The following is an 18482-nucleotide window of genomic DNA, read 5'->3' as shown; positions in this document are numbered from 1 at the left end:
GTAACAAAATCAAGAGTAGCAGCAGCAGCAGCATGCATTGGTAATGCTTCTGTGTTGAATTTTTAATTTATTTATAAAGAATTTGATTTCATTCTGCTTATGCTGTCTTCCCTCATCTTCTCACCCACCAATGTCCTTTACGATATCTTCAATTTATTTGATGCATTTTCAAAAGCTTTGCTATTCGGCAAAGAAGGGATATTGCCACCTATCCCTACATACAGGGGTTCTGATTGAAGTATTGAATGTATTTTGTATTTTATATTTGCTGATTCTCAATTTTTTTTCGCCCTAAACTTTTTTGTGAATTGTGTGAAAGTGTATAGGGTGAAGAGGGTAATTGCAGTAATAAAATAATGCTTCTATGTATTTTGGAGTGATGTAAATTGATAAATTGTATTTCCCGAAGGCGATCTGGCTTCAAAGCTTTGGAACTTTTGTTAATCGGCTGCGAAGTAGATATTGAAAATAAAACATACATACCTAGATTAGCAGCTGCAAGCAAAACTGATATCCCAAAAAAAAAAAAAAAAAAAAAAAAATATTCAAAATATTTAATACAAAAACTAATCTGCTGCAAAAATGCGCCCTTGGGCATATGGTGAGAGTACACACACAATCTCAGTTCTGTTTTTAAGGATCACCACCCAGTAAACAATTTTTGCCGAATTCGGTCCGATTTCTGTCAGAATCTCTGAAAAAATGTCCGATTCTGATTCCGAATTCCTTCCGATTTCGGTACGAAAGTTGTATGGACGTGGTCACCGAATTCGGAAAGATTTTCTGAACAAAATCTGAAAAAATATTAGATTTTCTGGACGAATTCGGTGAAAATTCTTGAAAAAATAGGAGAAAAAATTAGATTTTCGGAAAAGATTCGGAGGACAACTCCGAATTTCTGAAAGAAATCGGGCAGAATTCGTCTGGAAATTCGGCGGAATATTCAGATTTTCTGAAAGAAATCGGTCAGAATTCGAAAGAAAATTCGGAATAAAATTCAGATTTTCTGAAAGAAATCGTTCAGAATTCGGAAGAAATATCGAAAAAATCGTCACACCACTTAAAAATGAAAAAAAAAAACACATATTTATTTAAAAAACAAACAATTTATTTCGGGTTTCGTAAAAATGTAGTTTAAATATTACATCTATAATACATTTACATTATAAATATTATTTTTATGAGGAACATAACATACAGTAGCACGTTTCTGTTTCAACTGCTAAACAAGAACTAAAAATAAAAAGCAGTGCACACAGAAAACCGGTATGTAGTTGTTTTTGCAATTTTTTTCCATCATATTTTTTTGGGAACGAAAGAGAAAGAGGCTGATTCACAACAACAACAAAACGCACATTTTTACAACGGAAAATCTAACAGTTCACAATAACAATAACAAATAGCATTTTTGCTTTGCGCTTTGTTGTTGTTGAGATCTTGAAATGAATGATCACAACAACAACTACTATGGGAGAGAATGTGTCAAACCACCACCATCCGTTTACATGTGGGAGAGAATATGCCAGAGCAATAGACAATCTACTCTCTCCGTTTGTACATTTTTCGAGTTTTTTTCGCTTTAAAACACAGGAAAATGTGCAGAAATTCTAAAAAAACGTTTAGAAAATCGGACCAATTTCTATCAGAAATTTCTGAAAAAAACGTCAGAAATTTCGGAAAAAAATCTAAAATCAGAGCAGTCGGAAAAAATTGTTTACTGGGCACCGATCAGTAAACTCACCACCTAGGGAAATATGTCTTGTCGTTGTTTCTGAGAAGTGTATTTTTGTTTTGTATATTATTATCACATCACAAAAATTTTCACTTCCAAATATCCACCCTATGCTCCTTTCCAATTTTACGGAAAAATAAGAAAAAATGTAAAGTGTAACTTTTTAAAATTCCTAACATGCAATTTATTTGCAATTTTATTTCTACAACCCCTCGTTTTAATGAATTGCTATTTTGTAGTTGGAGCCATTTTGTTTCCTTCTTCTTTTTTATATTTTCTGTTTAATATTAAAAGAAATCCACAATCCTTGTACTCTTAAATTGTAGTTTCAACATTAGCTTTTAAAGTAGTCACCGAAAATTAAGTTTGTTGAAATACCTGGACAACTTGGGAGATATGGGAACTAAACGAAGCAGTTTTCAAAAGTTATTCTAAATTTGAGACTTTTTATTCAATATCTAGGTCCCCAGCTTGTATTAGAGTTGGATTTGTAATACGTTGTTAATATGTAATCTTTGTGTGACAATCCTTTGCATTCGTAAGTGTGAGAACATATCCACATATGTATTTCAACCTCAAGTCTCTAAATACAAACGAGTTTTAAGAGTTTTACAGCATAATGCAAAGTTTCAATTATAGATTTTTCAATTGCTTACATTTTTCGTAAAAATACCGCAAAAACCAGAAATGGAAACCATACATTAAACCAAAACATACTCGAATGACAATTACAATTACTTACAATAATGACAGGCGGGAGACATTGTTCGTTCAAACCCAGAAAGCATTGTGGAACATCAATTACATATACATATACATAAGTTGGATTTTCAGTTCATACATGTTTATATTTTCCAAAATTAAAGAGAATTGATAATTGGTGTAGAATTTAGTGTAAATACAGGGTGGGATAAAAAACCCGCACCAAAGTCAACGCCATGATTTTTACATTTTTTTTTTTAATTTTATTGAATGAAAGCAAAGCAAAATGTCGGAAATAGCATCGAATTTTAGAATAAGTTTAGCTTTGTTAAAATTGGTCACCTTTGGCACGAATTATGGCCTTCAAACGGGCAATGAAACCGTCACACGCTGCCCTAATGTTGCTCTGCTCTATTTTGGCTCATGCCCGGCGAAGCGCTTGCTTGAGTGCCAACCTTGCTTTCCAAAATACTCAAGACACAATAGTCCAACGGATTGGAGATTTTAGTGGTCATTGTGCGCTGGAAATGAAGCGAGGAACCTTATTTTGTAACCTTTCTTGGGTGGCGTGTTCTGAGTGCGATGGTGCTGAGTCATGTTGGAATATCCCAGATCTGCGGCCAAAATGTTTGCGTGCCCAAGGCTTTAATACACCGTCCAGAATATTTTCGCCACAATATTCGGCATTTATGCTGATGCCACGGTCGATTAATACGAACGGAGAGCGACCATCGGCTGTAATGGTGGCTCACATCATCACCATGGCCGGCGCCTGATTTCTGGTGGCCAATAGAAGGTGCACTTTTTTTAGCTGACCTCTTTGGTAAGTAAACACGATCATTTTGTTTGTTTACAAAGTGCTGGACAACGAATGTTTTCTCATCGGAGACAACCAAATTCGTCAGTTCACCACTTTCGGCCAAGCGAAGCAACTCCTTATCTATTTTGAGTCTATTTTTTCGGTTGCGGTGTAAGTTCTTGCGCTTTTTGGAATTGCAATGACTTTACCCCGAGCTAATTTTTCAATATTTGCCAAATGGAATATTGCGATATGTCCAGCTTTCAAGCCATTTTTCGGCCACTGTCACGCGGGTTTCGATCAAGTCGCTTCTTTACTTTTCGAAGCATTTCTGCTGATGTTGCTGTTTTCTTCCGTCCACTTCCTTGACATCGGGCTACGCTACCGGTATCACGGTGACGAGCGATACAAAAAACTTATTCGCTGGAGTGCTCAAACGATAGCCACTTGTGGTTTTCCAGTCAAATATAAAAAAATCACGAGAAATCACGGACAAGTGGTTTAGAAATGAAAGCAGTCTGAAGATGATTGCAATTTTTTCATTTCACCCTGTATACCGACAGATGTATACCCTTAGCCTCTGTTCTGTTGTAATTATCCTAACTGTTGACCCTTTATGGGAGGGGTTCCATAGGAGTGGTACCACAGTGTGTCAATGTTGCTATATCAACTAGTTCATTCACCTTTACATGAAAAATGTAATAATTTTAGGGAGATTAAGAAATTGAGGTACCAATGAGGTACCAAATAAAGTCCATTTGTCGATATTGTCCACTTTCGCACCTGACCTAAAACTGATACAAATGTTTCAGATTTGCGAAGTTTGCTCAAAATTGTATGATGCTTCCGTGTTCTTTAAGGTAAGATAATTTCTGTGAAAATGTTGACATTTTGTGGGAGAGGTACCAGAAGGAGTGGACCAATATCGGCCTATCTCCGAACAGGATCTAAGATTGACAATAATATTATGATGTACCAAGTTTGGACCAACTCGGATACTCTCTTCGAGAGCCAGCCAGACAGACAGGCGGACGGACATCCCTAGATCGACTCCTATTGTCCTGAAACTGATTTGGTCCAAAGAGATTTAGGATCTAAATTATGTATTTAATTAGTAATCGAAGGAATATTTGTTGGAATTTAATAACAAAGAATAAAATCAAAACTATGATCACCTCAATAATTACATGCGTTTTCGTCTGTCTGATGTAACCATCCATGTAAGCCAAAAAAATGTATGCTTTTAATATGGAAATCTATTACGACTTGACTTATTGACTTTTCAGTGCCATAAGTGGGTCAATAAAAGTCAAGTTACAAACCCAGTGCTGCTCAAATGTCAGCCCACACTTATTCGGAACCTTTTTCTTTAATGTGTGTGTTAGAATGCGATTGAACACAAAACAATGCTTAGAGTGTGTTTTCGGGTCGTATTCTTATGAATAGCCGAGAATTAGCATGTTTCAAATGAACATATTTTTGTATAGATAGATATTTAACAAAATTTGAAATATGTTTCATATTTGTAAAATTTTTATATTAATGCCAAATGTATTGTTGGGTTTCACGTGCAATCATTTTCTGCTATGACTTCACTTTTGACGAAATGTGTCGTTTTTGGTCCTTGATAGATTCGTATGACTGCCTGTCTATACTTCAGACAGTCAGACACTGAGCGTTTGTGTGAGTCATTATTTATGTTGAAAAATCGGAATTTCACAAACTCCTCAGTGCTGCAATTATTTAAACAGCCTACAAATATCAATCTTGCCTTAACTGCATTCTCAATTTAACATATCGTATACGTGCCACAAATGTATCTCGACTTTTGTGTTTAACAAAAACAAAGCCCAAAAACTCCTTTGCCACCCACATTAAAAGCAGCAACAACATCATTGTCTGTCTGACAAGAAAGAAGCGCCACAAAAGTCTACACGTATTTGTGGCAAGAGATAAGTGCATTTGTACCGCCCCGCCTCTCCCGTAGATACGTACGTACGTTGATCCATATGTATACAAGACTATGGCTTGTTTATGTTATTTAAATTGCAACCGAAAGTGTACGATGCGGACGAGAACGTCGTTTCAGGTTTGTTTAAGTGCAATTTGTCTTTGTGGTTTTATGGGCATACATAAAACACTTCTGCCGTTTTCGTCGTCATCGTTGTTGTTGTCTGCATTTTCCAACGCTTTCTTTTTGAGCGTATAAAAGAATAAAAAGAAACGTTGTGTACAAAATACTTTGTACATACTTTTGAGTGAGATTGAGGCGCTGGGAAAATCCAACAATTAAAAATAAATATTTCCAAATTATCAGTTTCCCAGCGGTCATAAAATATCACATGTGTAGAATTAAGTGATCTTGTGCGCTGTCGCATACGATAATGTGTAAGATAATAAAGGTCATGACCCACACACACAGTATCGATGCGTACAGTGGATAGCCAAGACCACTTGAATGAAGGGACAAGCACCCATGCAATGTTTCTTTTAAATCTAATAATAGATAAGAACAATTGTGTGGCTGCGACTAGGTTAAGTTAGATTAGTTTCAGTAGTACGTAAGGAACATATTTTAAAAATAAAATCAGAATTGAACCAACAGCCAAACGATACGGTCGTGTCTTCTCTTCTCCCGCTTACATATGGTCCTTCGAGCCGGATGACCATATGTTAGCGGGAGAAGAGAAAACACGACCGTTTCGTCTGTGCGTTATTTCAATTCTGATTTTATTTTTAAAATATGTTCCTTACGTACTACTGAAACTAATCTAACTTAACCTAGTCGCAGCCACACAATTGTTCTTATCTATTATTAGATTTAAAAGAAACATTGCATGGGTGCTTGTCCCTTCATTCAAGTGGTCTTGGCTATCCACTGTACGCATCGATACTGTGTGTGTGGGTCATGACCTTTATTATCTTACACATTATCGTATGCGACAGCGCACAAGATCACTTAATTCTACACATGTGATATTTTATGACCGCTGGGAAACTGATAATTTGGAAATATTTATTTTTAATTGTTGGATTTTCCCAGCGCCTCAATCTCACTCAAAAGTATGTACAAAGTATTTTGTACATTCTCCCGGGCGGCTTAAATGTGTATATTTTTATAGTGGACTGTATTTTTTTTTTTTTTTTTAAATGATTGGCACGAAATATTCAAATATAACAATATGAAATATAATCTATATATAAACATGTATATACTATGTAAAATAATATGAATGTCTCGTTAAGTAACCGCTTTCAGGAAACGACTCCATTTCTTTGCCCAGTCTCTCTTGTCGATACCGCCACCTTTATCTGCCGGCTTCATTGTCCATGCTGCCGATTTGATAGTCCATCGTTGCAGACTGTCATCATCACTGTAGAAAAGTATTGGCAATGGTTTTATGGTAAGTTTCGGTTTGTCGTCTTCTGTTTTAATGGCCATTGACGGTTTGCTATTGATTTCTTTCGGAACCGGAGCCAGAGAAATTTGTTCGGCTTTTCCCACTTCTTCGATGCGTTCTTTTCCGTTAGAATCGTTGTCGTAATAATTATATTCGCCGTAAATGTTGGGGCCTTTTGTGCATAACGGCTTTCCTTCTTTTGTCTCTTCTGCAACAAGATTATTTATTTCTTCTCTTACTAAATGTATTTTTAGGTAGTCCCCATTATCAATCTTTTCGTTGTCATCGTAAAAATCCATTCGTTCTTCACCGAGTGCTTCATTGGTGGGGGCGGATTCGACCTCTGAATTTCCTCCATCATCTTGTTCCTCAAATTGAGGACTTGCCGGCGGGAAAAACTTCACAATATTACCTTCTAAGCAGCGAATCTGTTTTAGATTATCAGCATTAAGTCCCTCTCTTAAATTTGTCAGTTGTTTGGGCAGGTCATCTCTCTCAGCTTCGACGACTTGCCGCGCTCCTTCCAAACTAGCTAATTTTTCATTCATATTTTCTAACTTGGTTTCCAGATGTCGCACTTGACCTTTATGAACACGATATTTCTCTTCCAATTCTTCATCCTTGGCCCGCATGTTTTCTTCATGTTGGGCGAGCAGATATTTTTCGTGGGCCTTCGCATTTCTCAATATCCGTTCACTTTTTTCAACTTCGATTTTTATTTGAGAACGCAGTTTGATTACTTGCCCCTGCAGAGATTGTAAATTGTGTTCATAGGCTCGCATTTGTCCGTGCAAACCATCTTCCAATTCTCTGTCGTAATCTTCCTTTTTTCTACGTAGTTTAATTGTCTGCTTTCTTCCAATTGTTCTTCCCAAGTTGAATAGTCACATTTTACGGAGAGCATCCATCCTAATGGAGGTTTCATCGACTCTTCGATTTCATCATCGATGTACATATCTGTGGATTTCCGACTCCGAGTTGTTAGAAGTTTCATTGCCGACAGTAAACACATATCCACCTCACATGGTAATGCATTCATATGGCTTGGAAGATATTTTTGGTATATCCTCAAGTACCGTCGTAACTGGTAATATGTATTTTCTACCAGTACTTTCCATGCCTCGACGTGTTTCACTTTTTCAAAGGTTGACGTCGACGTTAACACCTCGAAATAGTCTGCCAAAGTGGTGACAGCTTCTTCTATGTCTTTGAACATTTTTGAATGAATTTAAAATTTTTTAGATGGGACTCTTTGTCCTCTTTTCAAAACTATGTATATATATTTTTTTTTATTTGGGACTTCTGTTGTCCTCTTTTCGTTTTATTTTTATTTTTGCCCCTATGGCTTTTTTTTTTTTGTTTTTGCCCCTATGGCTTTTTTTATTTTGCCCCTATGGCTTTTTTTTTTTTTTTTTTTATTTTGCCCCTATGGCTTTTTTATTCAAATTAGTCCCTTCGGCTATTTCAAAATGCCCCTATGGTCTTATATTTAAAATGCCTTAACGGACTTTGTTTTGTGTAGAAATTCTCCTCTATTTCTGGAGAATATCTATTTCTGCTTGTAGTGAGTCTCTTACCACTGGTGGGGGAAAACTCCTACAATTTTTTACGGCCGCTAGTTATTTCCACTTTATAAAAAAGTGAAGGCTCGATTGACCATATGTAAGCGGGAGAAGAGAAGACACGACCGTATCGTCTGGCTGTTGGTTCAATTCTAATTTTATTTTTAAAATATGTTCCTTACGTACTACTGAAACTAATCTAACTTAACCTAGTCGCAGCCACACAATTGTTCTTATCTATTATTAGATTTAAAAGAAACATTGCATGGGTGCTTGTCCCTTCATTCAAGTGGTCTTGGCTATCCACTGTACGCATCGATACTGTGTGTGTGGGTCATGACCTTTATTATCTTACACATTATCGTATGCGACAGCGCACAAGATCACTTAATTCTACACATGTGATATTTTATGACCGCTGGGAAACTGATAATTTGGAAATATTTATTTTTAATTGTTGGATTTTCCCAGCGCCTCAATCTCACTCAAAAGTATGTACAAAGTATTTTGTACACGTTGAATTAAGGAACGGACATGCGAGTATAATGAGACCCTTAAGGGCGATTTTACATTACCATCACCTGTAAGAATTGTTAAAAATAAATTACAAAGAATTTGAATTGAATTGTAGAAAGCGAAATTATTTTACTCGCATGAAAGTGCATGCATTCGTTTTTGAAGCGGAATTTAAATGTATTTGTTGCCATTGGGTGGTTTAATAAATCTGATTAGAATCGAGTCTATCTTATTATGGTCTGCCGACAATATATTTATTGTTATAAATTTCTGCAGGTAAGCCAATTTTATAGCATCGGGTACGATATGCGGCGTCCTTAACCTAACTGGCACACACATTAAAAGTTGAGGTAATTATTGCCAAGGAAAAATCAAATTCGTTTCTATAATACAAAAGTTATCATTTTCGTTGAAACTAAGTCGGTATCCGGATAATGTACACATTGATATTCTAAAAAAAATAAATGAAATGAACTATTTTGTTGTTCTAAAATATCATTTCATCAAGGAATAGATATTTTGAAAAATTTCTGCAAACATATTTGCTATTTCATTAGGGTCACGTCCAAGCTACCTAGACCAGTAAATGGTTTGTTGGCTCATACTATTTGGATAATGTAGATCTGATTGGAGGTCTTGAAGTCATTTTAGACAACTTATTTCAAAAACTTTGTTTCAATTTACATATATTTTTTTGTTAACAAATCCAATTCGTTGCTAGGTTTTACAAAACGTTGGTCTAAATAATTTGACCAAACTTTTATTTATTAGCCTTATTCGACTGACTTTGGAATATGGTTGTGTACTTTGGAGTCCCTTCTATAAATTTTATTCTAAAAAGGTAAGATCAGTGAAAATTCAATATCTTCTGTTCTGATCTCAAAGGCTCAGTATGGAATTCAAATAAAACTCTTCTGTCTTATGAAAATCGCTTAGAACTTATAGATCTTCCCCCGCGGTACCAGAGGCTCCAAATGCTTAGACGCATTTTATACCCTCCACCATACATAGTATGGACGAACTTAATACGTTATTCCGTTTGTAACTCATCGAAATAATAATATTAGACCCAACCATGTATATATTCTTGATCTGCGTAAGACGATTTAGCCCTGTCCGTCCGTCAGTCAAAACGAATTAACATAGAAAGCTAAAATTTTGCACAGATCTGTATTTTGTCTGCAGGTATGTCAAGTTTGAAGATGGGCTATATCGGTTAACGATATCGTATAGCCCCCATATAAAGGTACCCATATTCGGCATTTTTATGATTTTAGACACATTTTCTATGGAATTGTCTGAAATTCTACACAAGGAGTTCTTTGTGAGCACTCTACCCCCTGAGAAGAGAATTTATTTTTTTGAAATTTTTCTAATTCGTTCCAAATGCATTTTTAATTGTTTGTTCTGCCCTTTTCAACTTTTCATCAAGTTGAAAGATCTTGATAAAGATATTCTGCTTTAGGTTCAGTCTATTAAACTAGACAATTTATGTCGATGACCCTAATGGGGTGTTATTTTCCAATGAGCCTTGCACCAAATAAAATGTGGAAAAAACGAGCCTTATAATGCTTCATTTTCACATCTCCACACAGTTCAGACCATATTTAGCACCAAACATTTGCTCGAGTCGAGCGGAAGCACTCCTGGGAGTAGAAAAAAATAAAACGAACAAGCTGTATTTTCCGTTTCGCACGAATAAGGACTAGCATGCTTTGCTCGTTTTAGAGTGGGAGCAAAACGAAACTAAAGTAAGTAAAGGCAAATAACCCTTTTACTTCTATTGTTTTTATCTTCTTTGATCTTGGACCTCTCTTTCCCACAGTTTACAGCTACATAAGATCCGCTTTGCTGTTACACACACTCACACAAAGCAGCAAACAAAATATTGCTTTCCACTCGTATTCACTCCTAGAGCAAGCTTTCAATCTATTTCGAGCGATTCGGCTCCCACTTAAGTTTTTAAAACAGGAATACAGTGAAACAAAACAAATGAGTGAACAATAAACTAAGTAAAAAAACTCCCAATTTTTGATTACTCCCGATCGCGAGCAAGTTTCGCTGCCGAGTGTGCACAACTCTATACTTGGCAGCTTTACTTTACCTCTTTACTGTCGGCGTTTACAAGTTCCGATGTAATACTGGTATTGTATTGAGAGTCGCCATCCTGTATATTCTGCACTCTTCCAATCTAATTACCTTTATGTTCTCCCAATTTTTGTACTTTCTAATAACATTGTTTTCAATGGATCTGAGAGTCAGAGTGTGGAGAGAATTACGCTCACTGTACGCAGTCGTGCTTGTGTCTATAATGCTACATTAAGAGAGTAATATGGGACGAAAATGCGACAATAACAATAGAAAATGAGCATAAAATACTATAAAATACAGGGTGAGATGAAAAAACTGCAACCAACTTCGTACTGCTATCATTTCTAAGCCACTCGTCCGACAGCTGTTAAAATTATTCAAGTGACAGCTCAGAAAAAATGTTATTCGTGATGGAATTCAAGCGTGATAGTGTGATTTCTTTATATTTGCCTCCAAAACCACATATGGCTATCGAATTTGGTTTTCTCCGATGAGAAAACATTCGTTGTCCAGCAGTTTGTAAACAAACAAAACTATCGTGTTTACTTGCCAAAGAGGTCAGCCGAAAATGTGCAACTTTGGTTGGCCATCAGAATTCAAGCGCAGGCCATGATGGTGTGGGCCGCCATAACAGCCGATGGGCGCTCTCCGCTCGTATTAATCGACTGTAGCATCTGAATAACTGCCGAATACTATCGCTAAAATATTCTGGAGGGTGTATTAAAGCCTTGGGCACGCAGGACTCAGCACGCGCCATCCAAGAATGGTTACAAAATGAGGTTCCTCGCTTCATTTTCAGCGCACAATGGCCACCGAAATCTCCGGATACCAATCCGTTGGACTATTGTGTCTGGAGTATTTTCGAGTATAAAGCGTCGACCACCTCAAACAAACGCTTCGCCGGGAATGGGGCATAATTCGTGCCAAAGGTGGCCAATTCGAACAAATCTAAACTTATTATAAAATTTGATGCTATTTCCGCCATTTTTTGCTTTCATTCAATAAAATATAAAAAAATGTAAAAATTATGACGTTTGACTTTGTCGGAGTTTTTTTATCTCACCCTGTACGAGAAGATTGTAGCGAGTTTAATGGAGAAGCATTTTTGCCAACTTATATAAGACGTAGAAGCTTAGAAATTTACATTACAATTCAATTTTTAAGTTAACGGAAAATAGCTAAACTGGGCTTAAATCCACCAACAATTAAATTTGTAACAATATGAAGTTAGGAAATATGCGAATAATAGTTGGGCTTCTTCTTAAAACCACACACATGTGACTTCACATTTTCGGTCTGCATTTAACAAAGATTTTATTTTTTCACCAATTACAATTTTATTGCAATGGTGTAAATGGCGCCTGCCTCCTTATTTTTTGTTCACACCTTTTTTCTTTTCCTTTCTCCACGGTCTACATACGAGTGGTAAATTTAATTTAAATTTCTGTTTAACAATTCAATTAAATTTCCATATATCACGTAATTTGTGTTTTTGGTGTTGGCGCTGTTTTTGTTGTTGTATTCTTTTTTTTTATTCGTTTATTGTGCATCCTGCCTGATGACTGGGTGTGTGTGTGTGTGAGTGTGTCTGTGCTTTTAGGCGTGCAAATGTTCGTATCGTTCATGCACAGCTGTTGTGGGCCTCATTTATGGAAATTGCGGCATTGTTGTTATGCAGAACATAATTTCCATTTTCCTCTTACATTTTCAAAATGAATGTGTTTTTAGTATAAATCAATTTTGTGGCAATTTAGAATTGTTAAGCGTAGCAACATACTCATTCAACATTTGTAAATGAATGTCCCTTTTTTTGGGAACATTTTATTTTATATTGGATTTATAGAGAAAATCATATATTTTTTTTTTTTTTTTTTTTTTTTTTGATTTTAGTTATGTGGCCATCACATCAATATGTCACTTAGTCACAATTGATGTACTTCTGTACCATTGTTATGGTCGACTAGCGAAAAAATTCGTCAAAGAATTATGACATTTGCATAAAATGACATTATTTTAATGTAATGCATTGATTGCCATTTTTGTTCTAAACACTCGCCCACAAACACATGATTGAGTTTAGAATTTTAGTGATTGAAGTGGAAACTCGACATTTTGGCCTCTGGAAAACAGAGTTAGATATATTTCATTGAATAAATTTGGTTGTGTACCTAAAACAGTTGCAAAGCTTTTAAAGAATTGTCAGAATTTAATTTTAGTAATTGAAATTTAGTAATTGATATATAAAACACAGACTGTTATTTATTTTTTTTTTTTTAGTTTTTCTAAAAAATATGATTGTTGCTATAAAGAAAACGCGGTGTAAAAACATGTGCCTTTATACACAGGCAAATATTCAGGAAAATAAGCCACCAACTTATTTGTATGTTTCCTAGTATAATTACCATTTTCATTAATATTGTATATTTTCTCTTGAAACCATAAACTTTTTGTGGAAGAGAGAAAAAACCATTGTCATATTTTTCACATTGACCTCAATAATCGATATCATCATAAGCTGCAAGATATCCATCCTTTATGCTTATATCATTGCTTTCGGCGTAGTTTGTGTTTTTTTTTTTCGTTATGTGTTTCTGACACATCATGATATATATCCTGTGACACTGCATATTTCATAATTACTTTCCAATAAAACGTGCTGTAAATGGGAGTTTATTCTCTCGCTCGGGAGGGCCCAACTGTGGGAAGTTGGAAGCTGGTTGGTTTCACAGTGCCTTTACCTTCTGTCATAACCATTTTATGTGACAATACCAAACCATAAATGCTATAAATAATAATCTTAACATTTATATTAACGATGTAATGTGACAATGACGATGGGTTATGCCAGTGGCAGCGACAGCAAGATATATTGGGTACACAGAAAAAAAATATAATTCTGTTTTCTTTTTTTTTAAAGCTATAAAATAGTCTTTCAGAGAAAAAATCGAAAAATTTAAGAAATAGAACATTGTTGGCTTGTTTTTTCGCAAAATGGTCAGGCTTAATGTTGTTTTTATAAAAACAACGTTTGTTTATTAGTGGAGAATGAAGGAATGTTTCCCAGGAGGAAATGTAGGGTATATATAGGTTTCGGAAAGAGCCACCAATCCTCATTAGTTCCCTTGTTTTATGCCTGGGATATTCTCCCCGAATATCGGGAGGTACCGTTATATGGGGGCTATACCAAATCGTGGACCTACACATGCAATGTTTCGCCAAAGGAGCTAGAATCCATTATGACCAACAAATACCAATTTTCAGACAAATCCGTGAAAAGTATGGCAAAAATTATCAAATTACCGAATATCGGGAGGTACCGTTATATGGGGGCTATACCAAAACGTGAACCTATAATTACAATGACTCGCCACACGAACTGGGACCCATTATGATCTACAATTACAAACTTTGAGAGATATTCTTGAAAAAATGTGTCAAAAATCATCAAAATACTGAATATTGGGAGGTACCGTTATATGGGGACTATATCAAAACGTGGACATATACATACAATGTTTCGCTACTCGAACTAGGACCCATTATGACCCACAAATACCAATTTTCAGACAAATCCGTGAAAAAATGTGGCATAAATCATCAAAATACCGAATATCGGGAGGTACCGTTATGTGGGGACTATACCAGAACGTGGACCGATATATCTCATTTTCAATACCAACCATCCTAGACACAATACAAATTGCTCTGCTAAATTTTGGCGCTCTACGTCAAATAATGTGGGCTGTATCGTGATTTCAACAGACAGACAGACGGACATCGTTAAATCGACTTAGAATTTTATGCTGATTATGAATATATATACTTTATGGGGTCTACAACGAATTTTTAAGGATGTTACAAACGGAATGACAAAGTTAATATACCCTCCTTTCCAAGGTGGAGGCTATAAAAATAACTTCTATGACAAAAAACTTTTTTTACCCAAGTGACAAGATCGTAATCTCAATAGAAGAGGAACCAAAAAATTACGTAAAACTAAAATTCTTTTGGAAAAACTGCTAAATCGTATAATCACATTTATAAACATTTCCATATTTCGTTTTACATCAACGAAGTAGCATAACCATGTAAGTTGGTTTTGTCTGTTGTTAAACCTGACCATTTTGCAACAACAAAATTCATAAAATAATTATTAAAAATGGCAATAATTTAATATATGAAGATTTCATCATGCAAATTTTGACCGCAACTGCTCTTTGCATACTCCCTTCAATAATTAGGGGCCGTCTCACAAATAAATGCTTTAAAATTTGCTTCCAATACGCCGCTGAACACAATGAACGCGCGATTTACTTTCTGAACAGAGCACACATAAAATTTAATGTTTCGTACGCGTTGTGAAACGTGCTTGACATGGTAGAAGAATATAGGTTGATGCATCAACACTTGGGAACATTGATATGTCAATTTTTTTTAATGTTTCTTAAAAACTAAGTAGATTTGTATATGTTTTCCTATACGACGCCAATCGGAGGTTGTTATGATATGCATTTTTTCAACAATTTTTCCAAATTTCAATAATTTTTCATTCAACATTTTCAATTCCAAAATCAGTTTGACAGTTTATTGTCCTAGCAGCTGTATCGATGCGACTACCTGTATTCTTCTACCTTGAGCTGCTTAAACCTCTAGATGAAAAAAACATAGAAAAACAAACATTTTAGAAAAATGGAAAATAATATTCAGACGAAAAAAAGTATTTTACATCAAAGTTTAAAATTATATAGGGACTTAACCTAAAATTGGACTAGCATCACCCATTTTTTAAAACCATTGATGCTAAATAAAAACCCTAAAATTCCTGGTCTAGGACCCAAAATATTTTTGTGATTTGGATCTACAAACAGAGTTATATTAAATCCACTTGAAATTGTCCACAACTCAGACTGAGTATTGGTCAGTGAAATTACAAGAAAATTTGCAGCTAGTTCGGAACAAGTGCTAAATTTGTAAAAAATAAAATAGGCTTTTTTCAAATCTAAAAATCATAGAAATTTCTTGTGTTCAGAGACTCTCAATGAAATTTGATCTAGAATTATTTTTCCGTTGACACTTTCCCCAAAAATTAAGTATTAAGGGAGACTGTCACTAAGAATGAAAACATGTTAAATTAGTAGCAAAAAAAAAAACGTTCAAATATCATTTTCACATATTATGTATAATATCCGAATGTAAGTTTCCTAAAAACTATCAAACCCATGAGATTACTACTGAAATTTTGTTACAATTTTTTTATATTTGCTGCCTAAATCGATGTTTTATGTTACTTTCATACAGCAACTCGACAAATTAGCGGATTAAGATTCAGTGGAATCTTAAGTATCTCCGGTTATAGAAAACATATTTTCTTACACACTGTAATATAACCTGCATTCTTCTATATACAAATTTGTCAAATTTTTTCTCACAATTTGTTTTTGAAACTTAAACTACGATTTAAACTTTTTATAATAATATCATCCCAAAATAATTCACACCTACGCAATCATACAAAATCAAATTTAACTAATGCAACAAGAATATTTCTTCCTAATTTTTAGTTTTTTTCCTAATATTTTGATTCAGGAAAAATGGTATTGATTACTTTCTACTTTTATTGCGTGCTGATCATTTCCCGGCCAATTTTTGTATGCAGACACAGAATGTTTTTTTGTAAGAATGTAAACACAAAGCTATTAAAAGAGAATATCCTATGGAAAACCTGCGTTCTGGGCAGTATTATATTTATTCAAGTCCCCATAAGTGCATTTGAGAAAGTATTCGTTATAAGTAAATACTGCTACAACATAATACAACATTATCAACATAATACAACATTTTCATATGCGGAAAAAGGAATTTATATTAAGTGTTATTATGAGGGATTTTTACCCCAAATATATATAGATAAAAAAATATCACTATTTCCTAATTTCGAAAATGGTTATCATTAATATGATTAACTCATACCGTTGAACAAAATCGTATTTTTCTATTAAATAAATTGCTAATGTATGTAGTTTTGTATTTTACTTCCTTTGTAAAATGTGCAAAATCAAAATGCACAATTCTAGCACTTCTCCAATTAGTAATTTTCATACACTTGTTGTACACATTTCTATACTAAGTTTTAACATTCCTCCTTTTTCCTTTCAAAGTTAATACACATTCCCAAAATCACCTCCTTACATAAACCCTACTTCCAAAACTTGGTTTTTACACCAAATTTCTTAACTTTCTTAACTTAGTCAATTTTAGTACTGTTGTGTATTCTTCGAATTACAACAAAACATTTGCTTCATCTATCCCACACAACATGAAAACCCCTCATTCCAAAGTTTAGATTTCTATTCCTATCCCTTCATTAAATATCAAATTTAATACCACCTCACAAAAAGTGATCCTAATACCAATTAATTTCAGATTTCCAATTTTACCCCTTCATCATATACCAAATTTAGCGTCACTTCTATCTATTCCTCATATACTAAATTTAGTATCATTTAGTACTTTTCGAAGTTTTTGGAACATATTTCTAAAATCACCTTATAGTCTCACCCCTACACACTAACAGTGACCCCAATATCAACATTTCAGATTTCCAGCTCCACTCTTTCACCCATTTAGTACAGTTCTTACACTTAGTACACATTTCAGAACTACAATTTGTATTTACCCCAGTTCCCCAGCTTAAATCTTATAGTAAATATCTACATTTTGCTTTTAGTTCGAGTTTCGAAAAAAGGGGTGCAAAAAACTATAGTGCATCTAGATTTTAAGCTACCTTTGTAGTACTTTACGAGCATATACACTTTTAGTTCGAATTTCATAAAAAAAGTCGTCGTGAATCCTTTCATAGTTTTTTTAGTGAACTTGATGTTTATTGCTTACAAATCCCCTGAAGATGCAATTTATACAAATGCAAAATATCGGAAATTGAGAATGAAATAAAACATAAAACTAACCTAAAGCTCGAAAAAACTCTTATCATAGCTACCTTTATCCTAAACTTCAGAATTCTCCCTCCTTCCTTCCAATTTACCAAATTTTTAGTATCTCTTTGTTCTTTTAGTACATATACGGAATAAAGAATATCCTATCAGCTACCTTTATCATAAACTTCAGAATTCTCCCTCTATGCTTTTGACAAAAACAATTGACTACATTTTTAGTACTTTTAGTACATTTACTGAGTAAAGAATATCCTTTTCCTCACTAATTTTCGGTTATATCGGTAAGCCGTTATTGAGTTATAAATAGTGTGGCTATCACGACTTGCTTTTATATGTATAACTTTGTGGGTGTATGGTATTTGACATTTAGTTTACTGGGTAGCTTTAAATATGACAATTTACATCAACACCTTCCTTGTCGATTATGAACAAATGATGAGCACAACGATCGACTGGCATCATCATAATTTGCATTAACTGTAGAATCAGCTTTGGTCATATTTTCCCAGGAAGATATTGTTGACGATGACGGTGATGATGGTAATCTTCTTGCCACTGCTACTGCTGACAATGATAATACGGTTAATAACGACATTTGTAGCAGGCTTCAATGTAACGTGTGTCTGTCTGTTGACTGGTTTCGGAAACATTTAGCCTCCATCAGTTTTGGGTCGTGATGATGTTAACAATGGGTTTTGTTATTGCCTGTACTATGGTGTTGTGTTA

General features: G+C 34.7%; 1 protein-coding gene across 1 annotated transcript in view; it reads left to right on the top strand.

Moving 5' to 3' along the window:
- LOC101888412 (semaphorin-1A) overlaps positions 1-18482 on the top strand; it is a 620253-nt gene that overhangs the window by 195556 nt on the left and 406215 nt on the right. The window lies entirely within an intron of this gene.

This window comes from Musca domestica, unplaced genomic scaffold (assembly GCF_030504385.1).
Source record: "Musca domestica strain aabys unplaced genomic scaffold, Musca_domestica.polishedcontigs.V.1.1 5, whole genome shotgun sequence".
Classification (NCBI taxonomy): domain Eukaryota; kingdom Metazoa; phylum Arthropoda; class Insecta; order Diptera; family Muscidae; genus Musca; species Musca domestica.
This window is presented reverse-complemented; position numbering and strand designations above follow the sequence as displayed.